Genomic DNA, 14987 nt, shown 5'->3' with positions numbered 1-14987 from the left:
CTTACTTTTAGTTTTTTTTTACTAACATTCCGGTATTAAATTTCGTTAAAAGTTGAGTTCGTTTAATAAATCGTATTTTTTAAATAAATTTGAAATTTTATCCATTATTGAAGTATTATCTTAACTGTTAGTAAGATTATAGGATAAGATTTACAACTTCGTAATAGAGAGGCTCATAACATTCTAGTGTTATCATTATCATATGTAGTTTTGTATCATTATCATCTTCTAGGTTATCATCATCACCATATGTGTTATGATGATGATCAACATCATAAAGTTATCATCGTTATCATGTATTATAGTGGTTATCATCATCATAATCATCGATCACCATCACCATGAAACGGCATCATCATCAGACGTGCGGGTAATCAACGTGGTCATTATATAGGCTATCGTAGTCGGCGTTGATCATACGGGTAACATATATCTCGCTATCAGTGTCGTCATCGTCTTCACATATCTCCATCATCATCATCAGCATCATCATCATCATCCGATTGCCATGTACGGGATGTAGTCAGCATCGTATAAGTTATCGTAAACAAAATGCCCAATATTAGCGATCACTGTCGGCACCATCTTATGAATTGTTGTCGTCATTAAATGACATCATCAGTCGTACATGCTACCATAAGTATGACCATCGTATACGTTATCATGGTCGTCGTCGATCATACGGGTTACATGTCATTAAACATCGGTGTCACCATCATCATCAACATATATATATGTGTGTGTGTGTGTGTGTGTGCGCGCGCGCGCGCTCCTGTGTGGCGTATTGTCATATAGGTACATATAATTGGTACTCGTCATATATGTGTGTGATCATCATCATAGACGTCATTCTCTTCGTACGAGCTACAATCGCCATCGTATGGGTTGGCGTAAGCAAACCGTATATATAGGTTAGCAGCATCAATATGATAACCACCACCAACCCAGGTAGTTATATTAGCATCGTCTCGTCATAATTGGGCCAATCATCATGGTTATCATACGGGATAGCACTGTCATTGTCTCATGTATTACATATCCGCAATCATACTACACACCACCGCCCACATTCGCCACAACGACCCCCAGCACCAACCACTAACCACACTCCACCACCACCCACCACAACCACCCACCACACCATCACCACCCACTAATATTATATATAAATATATATATACATTTATTTATACCCATCCACCACCACCACCCACTACCCACCACCACCACCACCACCCACCCACCACCACCACCACCACCGACATCCGCCACCACCCACCACCACACATCCGCCACCACGAACCACCGCACCTCCGCCACCGTCCACCACCATCATGACCACCTGAACCCACCACCACCCACTAATATTATATATATATATATATATATATATATTGCTACTATAAAATACTAACCGTATGATTAAAATTTAAAAGCACGCGCCTTCTTTTAAAAGGGTCAAATAACTACCCTCGTAAGTCACTCATCTACTTCTGGAACGTGGATAAGTAAGTCAAAATTCCTAAAAACCGTCGACGATTCGTTTCTACTGTGAAGCACTAGCACAAGCTCGAGTGGTTTAATTATTCTGGAACGGAACCAAAATGAAGAACCCTAACTCATCTACTTCTGGAACGGAACCAAGGACGAAGCAAAAGCACGATAGGTCTCAGAATGAAGATGGAATAGGTGTTACTTTATGATTTTTTTAGCGTTTTAGGTTTACTTAATCTTAAAATGTAAGCATTTGTTTGAATCTTCTTATGTATTAATGCGTTTGATAAGCGTGTTGTTATTGTAATACATATCCTTGTTTTTTTAAATCTATGTATAATATTAAAGCATGTTATATGCGTATGATTAGCATGTTATGGCTTTGGTATGAGAATTTATCATTGTGATGTTTGATAAGTGTTTTATGTTTTGTGATTCGTGTTGTTATCCCCTACCCCCGTGTTTTATTGTATGTATGTGATTCAGTTGTCGAAAAAACAAGACTGATAAAAGGAAGACTAAAAAGTTGCTCCGGTGGGGAAAACAAAACATGTTGTAGAAGCAGTCTCTGATTCAGACCTTGACACAAAAATCGACAAGTTGTTGTCAAAGAGGAAACAGGTGGAACACAGCACCTCTGGCCCGGACTTTCAGCGCCCGAAAAAGAGAGCCATTAAAGAAAAGAAGCCAGCCGAGAGGGGACAACCTTTTGTTGAATTTGTAGACAAAAAATTGATGAATAGGTGTGCACCTATTAATATTGTTGATGCAGTGAAGGCAATGACCATTGCCCAAAAAACTTGCGTAGAAGAAATGGGTTTCGGGTCAATGTTAAGACTTCAAGTAAGCCAAACTCTAACAACTTTGGGATATTGGTTGCTCATGAACTATAATAACCGTTTAAATGAATTGAACACTGGGAGCGGTGTTATTAAGATAACACCACAAAAAGTACATGAAGTGTTAGGGATACCAATGGGTAAGATTCCTGTTTTAAGCAAGAGTAGACCAAGATTGGGGGGAGATGTTACTACAGATTTGTTCAAAAATCAATTCCCGACAAATGCAAGAATAAGTATAAAGCATGTGAAAGACAAACTGGCCGCGGATCAAAGAGTTGGTGAACTGTTTAAGATTAATTTCCTTGTGTTGGTCAACACCTGTATAGGATTTTTGACAAAATCAACAACAGTCAATCAACGATTCATCTCCGCAATTCATAAAACCTCGGATATTCCAAATATGAACTGGTGCAGCTATGTTATTGAAAACTTGAAAATGACAAAGGAAGAATGGAGAGGTATCAACGATCAATACAACGGTCCGATGACCTTCCTTGTGATGCTTTACACGCATGAATACCAGAAAAAAATATGGTCCATTTGGGACTCCCGTCACCACGCCTGTAGTCAACTACATAACAACAACTACTCTTAATAAGATGGAAAAATACTTGGAGAATAATGGTCCTCCCTTAGAAGAAGATGCTACTGAGGTTGTTGCTGCTGCTGCTGCTGTGACGTTTAGTGTTGACGGGAAAGGGATTGATGCGGCTGCTGCTGCTGTGACCGTTAGTGCTGTCGGGAAGGGCCTTGATGAGACTGCTGATGCTGTTGTTGCTGATACTGCTGCTGTGACAGTTTGTGCTGCCAGGAAGAGACTTGATGAGACTGCTGCTGCGGCTGCTGCTGCTACCGCTGCTGTGACGGTTAGTGCTGCCGGTAAACCTGGAGTTGAAGAAAACACTGCAACTGAAGAGAAACAAGAACATGGTATTAAACTTGTTATTTTCTTCTAAAAAACTCTCATATCTCTTATCTCTACATGCATTTTATTTAATACAACATTATATGTAATTAAAAAATAGATGGTCAAAGTGCATCTGAAACAGATAATGTCGATCAAACAGCTGAACAAGATTTGAATGATTATGTAAGCAATTATTCACCTTTAAGTTTGCAAATGCCTATCGTGCTTGTTGACTATTATTTAACTCCATTACAACTGGCTGGGATAAATTGAAAATGTTCTTGAATTAACAATAACTATATTTTCTTTTATAGTCTTGGAATAAGGCAATGGATAACAAGTTGAAGAAATTTGATAAAATTTGCTCCGAGATCAACGAGTTGGTCCGTCAAGGAAAGGATAGACATCCATCAAATGAGAATATCTTTGCTAGATGTTGTGAATGGGAAAACAGATTCACTAATAATGTGGTCCCTAAAACACAAGATTCAGATGTTGGTGTTGGTGGTCCAGTGGCTGCTCAGAAAGGTATTTGGGCTAAATTAATTATTATTATAATTAAAACGCTCTTAAAACACTTCTTTTGTTATTTTAAACTTATTACATCTGTGTGATGCAGTTGATTCAGATGTTGGTGTTGGTGGTCCAGTGGCTGCTCAGAAAGGTATTTGGGCTAAATTAATTATTAGTATAATTAAAACGCTCTTAAAACACTTATACTGTTATTTTAAACTTATTACATCTGTGTGATGCAGTTGATTCAGATGTTGGTGTTGGTGGTCCAGTGGCTGCTTAGAAAGGTATATCATATATGTACCAGCTTAATTATATACCAGCTTAATTATATTCACAGTTGAACATATTACGTCTTTGGCTGTCATAAAAAATGATGCAGGTGATGCAGGTCAAGAAAACAATGTCTCATGCACAGATATTGATGAAGTTGTTAATACAGTGCTTGCGACATTAAAAGAGGGTATTTAATTATAAATAAAAACCAAAAGGGGTTGAAGGTATTTAATTATAGTTACAATTATTTTCAGTCAAATTAATGTGAGTTGTTTTATGTTTAACATTTGACACCGGATTGTCAACAAGTGATAGCCCGGATACACTGAACTCTCTAAATCTTCTGAGAGAGGTTGACGTATCCGCTGGTGTCACGGAAGATGAAGAAATAATTTCGGAGTATATATTTTTTTGTCTTGGAGACATTTGGGAGGAGGTCTACAAGTCCACTCACACAGAATCGTTCAAGGTGGTCTGTGAAAGCTTCTGTCCTGGCATTTATATAGCCGCCAATGCAATGGATGCATTCAGCTATGTAATGAACGATGAAGAAAAGAAAAAATCTGCAGCATCACCATTCAGATTCTTTGCTTCAAGCAATGTGCTGGTACAAATTAATCTATTTTGTTTGCACTATTAGAAAACGCACAATAAACGCTTTAATCATCTGCATTTTAATTATTATACAGACAAGTGACCATTATTCTGAGTCAAGGGGTTTCACAGACAAAGAAAGACTAGATGTGTTTTCAGACAATATCGAAAGAGAAATGGCAATGAGTGGAATTCTATCACTCAAGGAGGTTGCTATAATGCTCGTGCCAATAGTACAACGCGATCATTTCTTTGTGGTTACCTTCAATCTTCAAACAGGAGTGATAGAATTACTTGACAACAGTTCAAATCAAGAAATACCAGCTGATGCAAAGTTTAAAAGCTTAGAAGACAAATCAAAAGCAATTAGAGAGAACTTTGAAGAAAGATACGGAAAGACTCCTGATATACTGGTAAACATATATACCTTTAACCCAAAAAACATACATACCTGTTATAAAAATTGTCAAAATACTTAAATTGCTTTCTATTTTGTGTAGAGAAACGTTTTTTACATGTATCTTAAAACAATCAAACACCCCATTACTCAGCAAATCCAAGTAGCAACAATCAATAGACTGAAGTTGAGATGGAGAACAAAAAGTAATGGAATAGATTGTGGTATTTTTGCTATGAGACACATGGAGAAATATGATGGGAAGAGACCATGGGGTGGTAATCTCCAAAAGGAAGGCCCTGAACAACAAAGATAGCTAAAAGGGTTGAGGTTAAAGTATTTGTGCAAAATCCTCCTCTCGGATACAAACCAACACAGAAATACTCTTATCAAGAATGCACTGCTATTCCATGAAAATGACGACACTCGTTTAACCGGAGAAGAGTTGATTGATGAACTTAAGAAAAGGCAACAAAAAGTTTGAATGATTTCATGCTATGTACTTTAAGATACTTGTTATGATATGGACTTATGAAGATCTCTAGTCTTCTGTGAAACTGTAGAAATGGTAAATGCTACAAAAGACAATTTCAAAGGCGACAAGAAGTATCAATAGTTTCTACAACTACTTGTTGACGCTGAGAAGCCCCTATATAAAGGATGTCTTGACTTCACCAAGTTGTCTGCATTAGTACAACTACTCAACTTGAAGAGCAAGCACGGGGTATCTCATAAGTTCGTTGATGAACTTCTGAAATTGTTGAAAAAGATGCTACCTGCAGATAACGAAATGGTAAATAATATGTATGAGGGAAAAAGGATGATGAAGGCAATGGGCTCAGGATACGAAAAGATACATGTGTGTATCAATGACTGCATTATTTACTATAAGGATTACAAGGATTTGGAAGCATGTCCAGTTTGTAACAAGTCAAGGTGGAAGGTGGATGAGAAGACTAACAAAACTTACATAAACACGCCCGCTAAGGTACTGTGGTACTTTCCCATTATTCCACGATTCAAGCGCCTCTTTCAATCAAAAACCACAGCAGAGAATTTAACATGGCACGCCACGAGTACCAACAAACCCGGTGTTTTACGCCACCCATCAGATTCACCAGCATGGAAAGCCATAGATGACAGGTACTCCGATACCATTGGAAGCAATCCAAGAAATCTTCGTCTAGGGATTTGAACTAATGGGGTCGACGTACATGAGGCAACAGAAACCACAATGCCTAGCTTGTTTTAGCAGTCATTTACAACCTTCCGCCATGGATGTGTATGAAAAGAAAATTCATCATGCTTTCCTTATTAATATCCGGAGTGCCAGGAAACAATATTGATGTGTTTTTACAACCTTTAATTGACGATCTAGCATCTTTATTTGAGGTTGGGGAGCCAACATATGATACATATAAACAAGAAATTTTTACACTACGTGTAGTAGTGTTATGGACGATTAATGATTACCCTGCTCTTGGTACACTATGTGGTTGCCCTTACAGTGGATTCAAAGGTTGTGTGGTGTGTCGGGGCGACAGTGTGTTCGACTTTATCACACAAAGAAGCAGAGTTATGCTGCCCACAGAAGGTATTTATCACATGACCACCCTTTCAGAAAACAAACAAAGACGTTGCTGAACATTCCCGGTAGGACAAAAAGACGGATTGCAGCTAGAAAGGATTTGGAGTTTTTAGGGATTAAAAAGGAGTTGCAACCGAAAGCAAAAGGCAACAATACAGAACTGCCTGCAGCATGCCTCACATTATCAGCGCAAGAAAAAGACATGTTTCTTGAAACACTGTATAAATTGAAGGCTCCACTAGGGTATTGTTCTAACTTCTCTAGTTTGGTGAATCTTAAAGAAAGGAAGCTACAAGGCCTTAAATCACATGATTATCACATGCTTATGCAACAGTTTCTGCCCCTTGCAATACGGTCCATCATGCCAGAACCAATGAGAAATGCTATAATCAGGCTTTGTTTTTTTTTTTCAAGTCAATTTGTAGCAAATAAATCATTGTAGAAGAGCTTGATAAGATGCAGGAAGAGCAAATAGTTACACTGTGCCTGCTAGAGAAGTACTTTCCACCATCATTTTTTGATGCCATGGTTCACTTAACAGTGCACCTTGTAAGAGAGATAAAATTATGTGCGGCCACCATGCTTTCGTTGGATGTATACCTTTGAAAGGTGTATGAAGGTTATCACAGGGCATGTGCGAAACAAAACTTATCCAGAAGGGTGCATTGCTGAGGAGAACATTGCGGAAGAAACAATCGAGTTTCTGAGCGAATACCAAAAAAACATCAAGAGTATTGTTGGTATTCCACATGATAAGCATGATGATAATGGGGAGACAATTCCTGTCACAGGCGTTAAATCAGTTGAAGTTTCTCCTGATCTTTTCAAGAGAGCACATTTCTATGTGCTGCAGAATACGCATGAAATAGCACCGTATATCGAGTAAGTATTACTAACATATATACTCTATATTATCTATATATAAATATATATGTAGGGTGCAGTTACTGTACACTAATGCCTTAACTTACGGTAGTTACGCGAGACGTTCAAAGGCAAAAAACAAAGCTAAAAACCTAAAACGCTAAGCAAACGCACCCAAAATTAATATATACATATATATATATATATATAAATATGTATGTATGTATATATATTAATTCGCAATATATTATACTCTTACTTGCAGATAACACAAGACCTCTTTGAAAAACCAAATACCTGGTAAACGACAAGCATTGCTGGAGAAGGAGCATACTTTAAAGTTTGGTGACTGGTTACGCGACAAGGTAGGTCAATTTATTAAGTCTTCAATAATTTTTAAAATTCTTTTATAGTTTCTGCAATGTAGGTGAAGAATCTAATCCTTGTAATGAAATTCAGGATGAAAGAGAGCTAGCGGGCTCCCCGGGTTCTGTATCGGAAACCGTAAAGTGGATTGCACACTGAGCACACCGCAACGTTTACAAATACGACTCGTACGACATCAACGATTTTGAATTTCATACAAAATCTCATGATGGTAGAGTTTACCAGAACAGCGGGGTTGGTGTAGAGGCGGATGACATGCACATCAAAAAAGACATGGTGACGTATGGACAAAACTTTTATTTTGGGGTTTTGCAAGAGATATGGGTCCTAGATTATCATACTAAAAGTATTCCTGTCTTCATGTGCCAATGGGTTGACCGTAAACATGTCAAACATGATATTCTTGGTTACACGTCGGTCGACCTAAACAAATTTGGCCACAAGGATGATCCGTTCATATTGGCCTCGCAAGCACGCTAGGTGTTTTATGTTCAAGATCAGCTGGATAGAAAAAAGCATGTTGTCCTCATGACTCCACCCAAGAATTATAGGCATTCGTATGACGAGGTCAATGAGGAATTTAGTACGGTAACTTTCCCTCATGAGGGTAATACATTGCCACTTGTACAACCAAATCAACTGCTTCGTAATGAGTCCCCGGATGATTACTGAAGGCCCGGGAAAAAGCCTACAACTATTCGTAATGGAGATTGACACCGATGTCCGGGTTGTCGACCCAGCAGTTGTGTTCGTTCGGCTAGTTAGATGTAAATAATGTTTAAATATAGTTGTGATACATGATATCACCATTCTTTACTTTGTACTTATTAATTCAAACTAAAGAAATATTGGTTGTTTTTAATACTATTACTACTTATACGTACAGGCCGGTTTGTTGAATTCATTTCATCTTCTGGCTATTTTGGTCAATTGGTGTCAAGTTCAAACATACATCATGTTACATCGATAAAAGTCACAATTGACTTGTAGTGTACCATAGTAAGATCAATAAAGTCATTACACTCATAACTGACTCGTGCTATATCAAAGTTACATTAATACAAAGAAAACCCAAAAATGCATCATGTTGTCTAGGGTGTTCGGTGACAGTCATCATTTCTCGTCTGATGGTTTTGTTTCTTGCACAACCTCTATTTGGTTATGTTTCAACATACTTTTCAACAGCTGGCTTCCTGCAAAATATTATCAACTCATTTTATAAAAAAAAGACCATTATGCCCTTCTTTTCACTAACCTGCATACCAAAATTGTACCCTCCAGACTTTGAAGAAGCCTTTGAACAAATAAAATTCAGTTTTGAAAAACCACTTCCAAACTCAATGCCATCACCAGTAACCTTAGATTTAAGATTTGGTGATGGCATTGAGTTTTGGAAATGATTTTATCAAAATCTAAGATCTTTGGGAAGTTTAAGATCTGTGGAAACCTTATATTTTTTCTACTTGGCCAATTTTGGAATTCACATAACATATATAGAAGTGTAATAAATTTCAGTCACCAGTTTTATTGCAGTCATTAAAGTCTTTGTTGTTATATAGTTGGTTGTTGAGTGTATAACACACAATAACTGCATACTACCTGTCAAAATGGTTTCCACACGCTTTGGAAACGCACAGAAGCTAATTATTTTTGGAAATTAATTACATTTATACCTACTACCTGTCCAAAATCTTGGAAATATATTTATGTAATGATAGCCTACATTCAAGTTAATTAAAATAAAAAAAAACTAGTAAATCACACACTTTGTACGCTTTTAATACCTGTTAAAAATCTTGGAAATATATTTATGTAATAATAGCCTACATTCAAGTTAATTAAAATAAAAAAACTAGTATATCTTACTAGATACGCTACAAATCAACTGAACTACAATAAATTACTGTCTCAACTACCAAAAATTAAATTTTAGGTCTATTTTGTTATTCAATCACACTAACATCTATTTTAAAGTTAATTAAAAAAACTACATCCAATACACTATACATACGCATAAACCAAAATATAATAATAACATTTGCAGTTAATAATTAATAACATTTACAATAATAACTCCTAGTTAATAATATCACGCTTTGGAAACGCTCCACGCTCTGCAGTTAATAATAACATTTACAATAATAACATTCACATAATATAAGTGATGAGGTATTAAAAAAACCAGTCATTAAATTTCAGCCACCAGTTATATATATCACGCTTTGAAAACGCTCCACGCTTTACAGTTAATAATAACATTTACAATAATAACATTCACATAATATAAGTGATTATGTATTAAAAAAAATTAATATGATTAATCAAATCACATAACATATTAATACCAAAATATAATATTTACAATAATAACATTTACATTAATATAGAAAACCAAATTACATAAAACTAACTAGCTCCTAGCATCCGACTCCGTCTCAGAATCTACATCGAAATCCATCGTAGACCTCCCTATAGATTCTGTATCCGAATCTACATCCGGATTCTCTTCTGGAGTATGAGAGGGCATGATCCTCTCGTACATGCCATCCGAGGTATAGGTGGAGTCCCTAAGCCTTTGGAGGCGAAGGTTCACCTGACTACGGAATGCTTCATAAACGGACACCGCCTTGAAGTCCTCCAAGTCGTTCAACTCGATGTAGGCCACCTCGATTCCCGGCACTACCATATCAATGCTAAAATAATCAGCAGTTGTGTACCCAAGCCACCTAACCAATTGTTTAAGTTGTTGGTACGTGAAGGTGTGAGGGTGGACATAGTCCACATACCTCACCCTTCGATTCCTCCGGACAGCGTCGGAAGAAAAGTGGAATCGTATGGTGAAAAATGTGGGGTCGTAGTAGATGGGGGCATGAGCACCCGGTGCACGTTCGACCCATGTTGAAGCTATTATCGGAAATTATAATCGGAAGAAAGGTGGATTGTGATTGTGATTGTGGATTTTGATTGTGACTGTGACTGGTATTTAAACACCATCGTAACCTGGCGCTACATCTCCCTGACAATTTGAATTTGGCGGCACAAGAAACTGTAAAGGCAATGATGACGTCGCCACTCGTCAAATCAACGTGTGGCCATTAATTATGTTTTTGACACGCTTAAACATATTTTAGTGTGACCGTTTATCACTTATAGTCACACATAATAAGTGTATCTGTGACAATAAAAAACTTAGAAAAAATAAAACTAACATACTCTTTGGTCACACAACCTCGTATAAGTGGCCATTAATTACATTTAGACACACTTAAAAATATTTAAGTGTGACCATTTCTAACTTATAGCCACACATAATAAGTGTATCTGTGACAATAAAAAACTTATAAAAAATAAAACTAAGATACTCTTTGGTCACACAACCTCGTATAAGTGGCCATTAATTACATTTTGACACACTTAAAAATATTTAAGTGTGACAATTTATCACTTATAGCCACACATAATAAGTGTATCCGTGACAATAAAAAACTTAGAAAAAATAAAAGTAAACTACTCTTTGGTCACACAACCTCGTATAAGTGGCCATTAATTACATTTGGACACACTTAAAAATATTTAAGTGTGACAATTTATCACTTATAGCCACACATAATAAGTGTATCCGTGACAATAAAAAACTTAGGAAAAATAAAAGTAAACTACTCTTTGGTCACACAACCTCGTATAAGTGGCCATATATTTTAAGCGTTTTAGCCACATTACTAATAAATACAATGGTTGTTCGTCATATTTCGCCACTTTATTAAAAATGTGGCTAGAAAATGTGACATTAGGTCACACAACGTAATATAAGTGGCTATATCTTTAACCTTTTAGACACATCACTTATCAATACAGTAGCCGTTTGTCACATTTGGCCACACTATTAAAACATGTGGCTAGTTAAATGTCACAGTTTGTGGCTAATGCATGTGTTTTTGGTCACATGTATCAAAGATCAAACAAACTATGACTGTAGGTCACATTTCGCCACACGTTTTTATAATGTGGCTAGTTTTTGTCACAGTTTTTTTCAAAGTGTAGCCAAAAGTACCTGAGTAGGTATAGAATGGTCACATGAAGAATAATATGTGTGGCCAAAACATTCTGGAAGGTTTTCAAACATGGTCAAAGACCTTTTAGCCACACATTTAAGCCGAAGTGTGGCAAATCGCCCAGACCACATGTGTGGCCGAAGGTCGATATTCACGTAGTGCAAAGTAACACTCAACTACTTTTTCAGCAAACATAGGATCTGGGTGATCACCTGTATGGAGCAAGTCTTGATGGGTTATTATTCTTATTCTCATATTATTATGGTTGTGATTATTATCATTAACGTTATTATTATTATTACTATTATTATTATTATCATTCTTATTATTACTTTTATGTTTAATATTTACATAAGTAAGGTAGACATTAAGAATAATATAGGTATATATTAGCAAAAAGTTAAACGGAAAATTTTGAATATCTAATGTAATTTGGTTCTTCAGCGAGAGTCGTAAAAAGAATTATTATTTATATATATATATATATATATTTATCTTATAAATTAAATGTATGTATATAATATATATATAGTTATATAGACTTATTTATGAAAAATTTAAACAAGTATATATGCACATGAATATGAAATGAAAAGAGTTGATTTGGGGTTCGGTTTATCAAAACAATGTTTATTTAGTGTTATGTAGGTATAATAATTGTGAAAAGTTGTTAAAACAGAATTGTTAATAAAATAAACCCGAAAATCGGGCTTGGGAAACTCGAACCTGCGCCCCAGGTCGGTTCAATGCCTTAGAGAACATGCGCTGGCTATCAGTCCAGCGACTCTACTTGATAAAAGGACGACACTGTTTTATATAAATACACTATGTCTACTTTATCTTCTTCCCTAAATTCAAAAACAAACCCTAAGAATAGAATTCCTTTAATTGTTTGATGTTTATTCAAATTAGGTTAGGGTTATTGTTACTTGGTTAAAAAACGAATCAAATTCATATTAAAATTACCAGAAATCTAACGGATTGAATGTGTACGGGTCCTAGGTTTCACGGCGTCAAAACACGAATGAATCTTGATCTTACGTTGTTGCTAGGGTGCAATTGGCATAGGCTTTAGGGTGGCGCTGGTGTGAGGATGATGTGTGTGCGTTTAATTACGTTTTGATGGTGTTTATATAGTGTTTTAGAAATTTGTTAGCCGCGGTTCGTTTTTGGTAAAATGGTTGTCAATAGTTAATCGTTTACCAAGATTAAAGTGTCGGTGTGACGCGTTTAAGGTAAACAATTGATTTGTGATCAATTCCGTTTATTATGTACGAAAATTGAGGTCCAAGCAATGGGGGGGTATGTAGATGGTGGTGGTATAGAAAGGAGAAAAATATATTATTATTTTTTATGTTTATTTACAACTTGGTCCTTGATCTATGGTGTTGGATGCAAAAGTGAATAAATTGTTAGTTTGGGGTTGATTTTGTACAAGTCTCATAGTTATAATCAATTATATAAAAACAATAAATAAATAAAAATATCAAACAAATATGGGACTTTATTGATAAATTACCTGAACCCGAACCCGGGTCGGGTAATGATTACAAATATGAGAGATTCGAAAACCCGAAATGTTACAGCATTCCCTACTTTTGGAAATTTCGTCCCGAAATTAGAGATTAAGTCGTAAAGAAGAGGTGCGGGTACTTGGTCATCATTCGGTCTTCACGCTCCCAAGTGAATTCGGGACCACGTTTAGATTCCCAGCGAACTTTGACAAACGGAATACGACTACGTTTGGTTTCTTCGTCCATATGATCCGTAATTTCAGCAGGCTTTTCGATAACGCGCATAGACTCATCAATTCGGACCTCGTCGAGGGGTATGTGGAGATTCCCCTCGGCTAAACACTTCTTGAGGTTGAAAACATGAAAGGTTGGATGAACAATGGATAGCTCTTCGGGTAGCTCGAGACGATAAGCAACTCTACCAACCCTTTCAACGATCTCAAACGGGCCAACAAAATGAGATAGTTTATTCCTTTTACCAAAACGAACTACCCCTTTCCATAGAGAAACTTTAAGAAAAACTCGATCACCAACGTTGAACTCGAGAGGTTTACGGAGCTTATCGGTGTGGCTCTTTTGTCGGTTACGAGCGGCAAGAAGATTTTGACGAATAAGAGCGATTCGATCGGAAGTTTCTTGAACAAGCTCGGGACCGGTGATTTGCGATTCACCAACCTCGTTCCAACAAATTGGGGAACGACATTTTCGGCCATAGAGAGCTTCAAAGGGTGCCATGCCAATACTAGTGTGAAAACTATTATTGTAGGAAAACTCTGAAAGTGGCAAGCGAGTATCCCAATTTCCACCAAAGTCTAGTATGCAAGAGCGGAGCATATCTTCAAGAGTTTAGATTTTTCTCTCCGATTGACCATCAGTTTGCGGGTGACAGGCGGTGCTTAGATCAATACGGGTACCCAAGGCGGTTTGCAACGATTTCCAAAAATGAGAGGTAAACCGACCATCACGATCGGAGATAATGGTCAACGGCGTTCCATGGTGGAAAATGATGTTCTTGACATAGATTCGGGCTAATTATCTTACGGAGGAATTCTCTCGGAACGGTATGAAGTAAGCCGACTTGGTCAAACGATTAACAATCACCCATATACTATCATTGCGGCTTTGAGTAGTGGGGAGTTTAGTAACTAAATCCATGCGCTATGCCTTCCCATATCCAAACGGGGGTCAGAGGTTGCTCGAGCAAACCAAACGGCTTTTGATGCTCGGCTTTAACCTTAGAGCAAGTGAGACATTTAGATACATACACCGCGATATCTTTCTTCATTCCCGGCCACGAAAACATGGAACGCAGATCGGCATACATTTTATCCGCACCGGGATGAATATACTATCGTGACTTATACGCTTCATCAAGGATGAACATGCGAAGACCGTCACGATCAGAAACCCATAAACGGTCCAAATAATAGAGTAAACCGTTACGTTTGGTTTCAAGTTGGAGTTCGGCGCCACATGACATCTCGTCGTATAAGTTACCTTCGGTGACGGAGACGTTTTGTGCGTCAAGGATGCGGTATTGAAGGTCGGATTGGATGGTG

The 14987-nt window shown here is 37.1% G+C and overlaps 1 long non-coding RNA gene across 1 annotated transcript; it reads left to right on the top strand.

Annotated features, from left to right (window-relative positions):
- The first annotated feature begins 798 nt into the window (after positions 1 to 798).
- LOC143629968 (uncharacterized) lies at positions 799 to 1157 on the top strand. The gene is made up of 2 exons (XR_013153059.1): positions 799 to 884; positions 949 to 1157. It is a non-coding gene; the product is annotated as an uncharacterized LOC143629968 (long non-coding RNA).
- The last annotated feature ends 13830 nt before the right edge of the window (positions 1158 to 14987 follow it).

Source organism: Bidens hawaiensis, unplaced genomic scaffold (assembly GCF_021521415.1).
Source record: "Bidens hawaiensis isolate Kalapana, Puna unplaced genomic scaffold, B.hawaiensis_p1.1 tig00005498_1, whole genome shotgun sequence".
Taxonomy (NCBI): domain Eukaryota; kingdom Viridiplantae; phylum Streptophyta; class Magnoliopsida; order Asterales; family Asteraceae; genus Bidens; species Bidens hawaiensis.
This window is presented reverse-complemented; position numbering and strand designations above follow the sequence as displayed.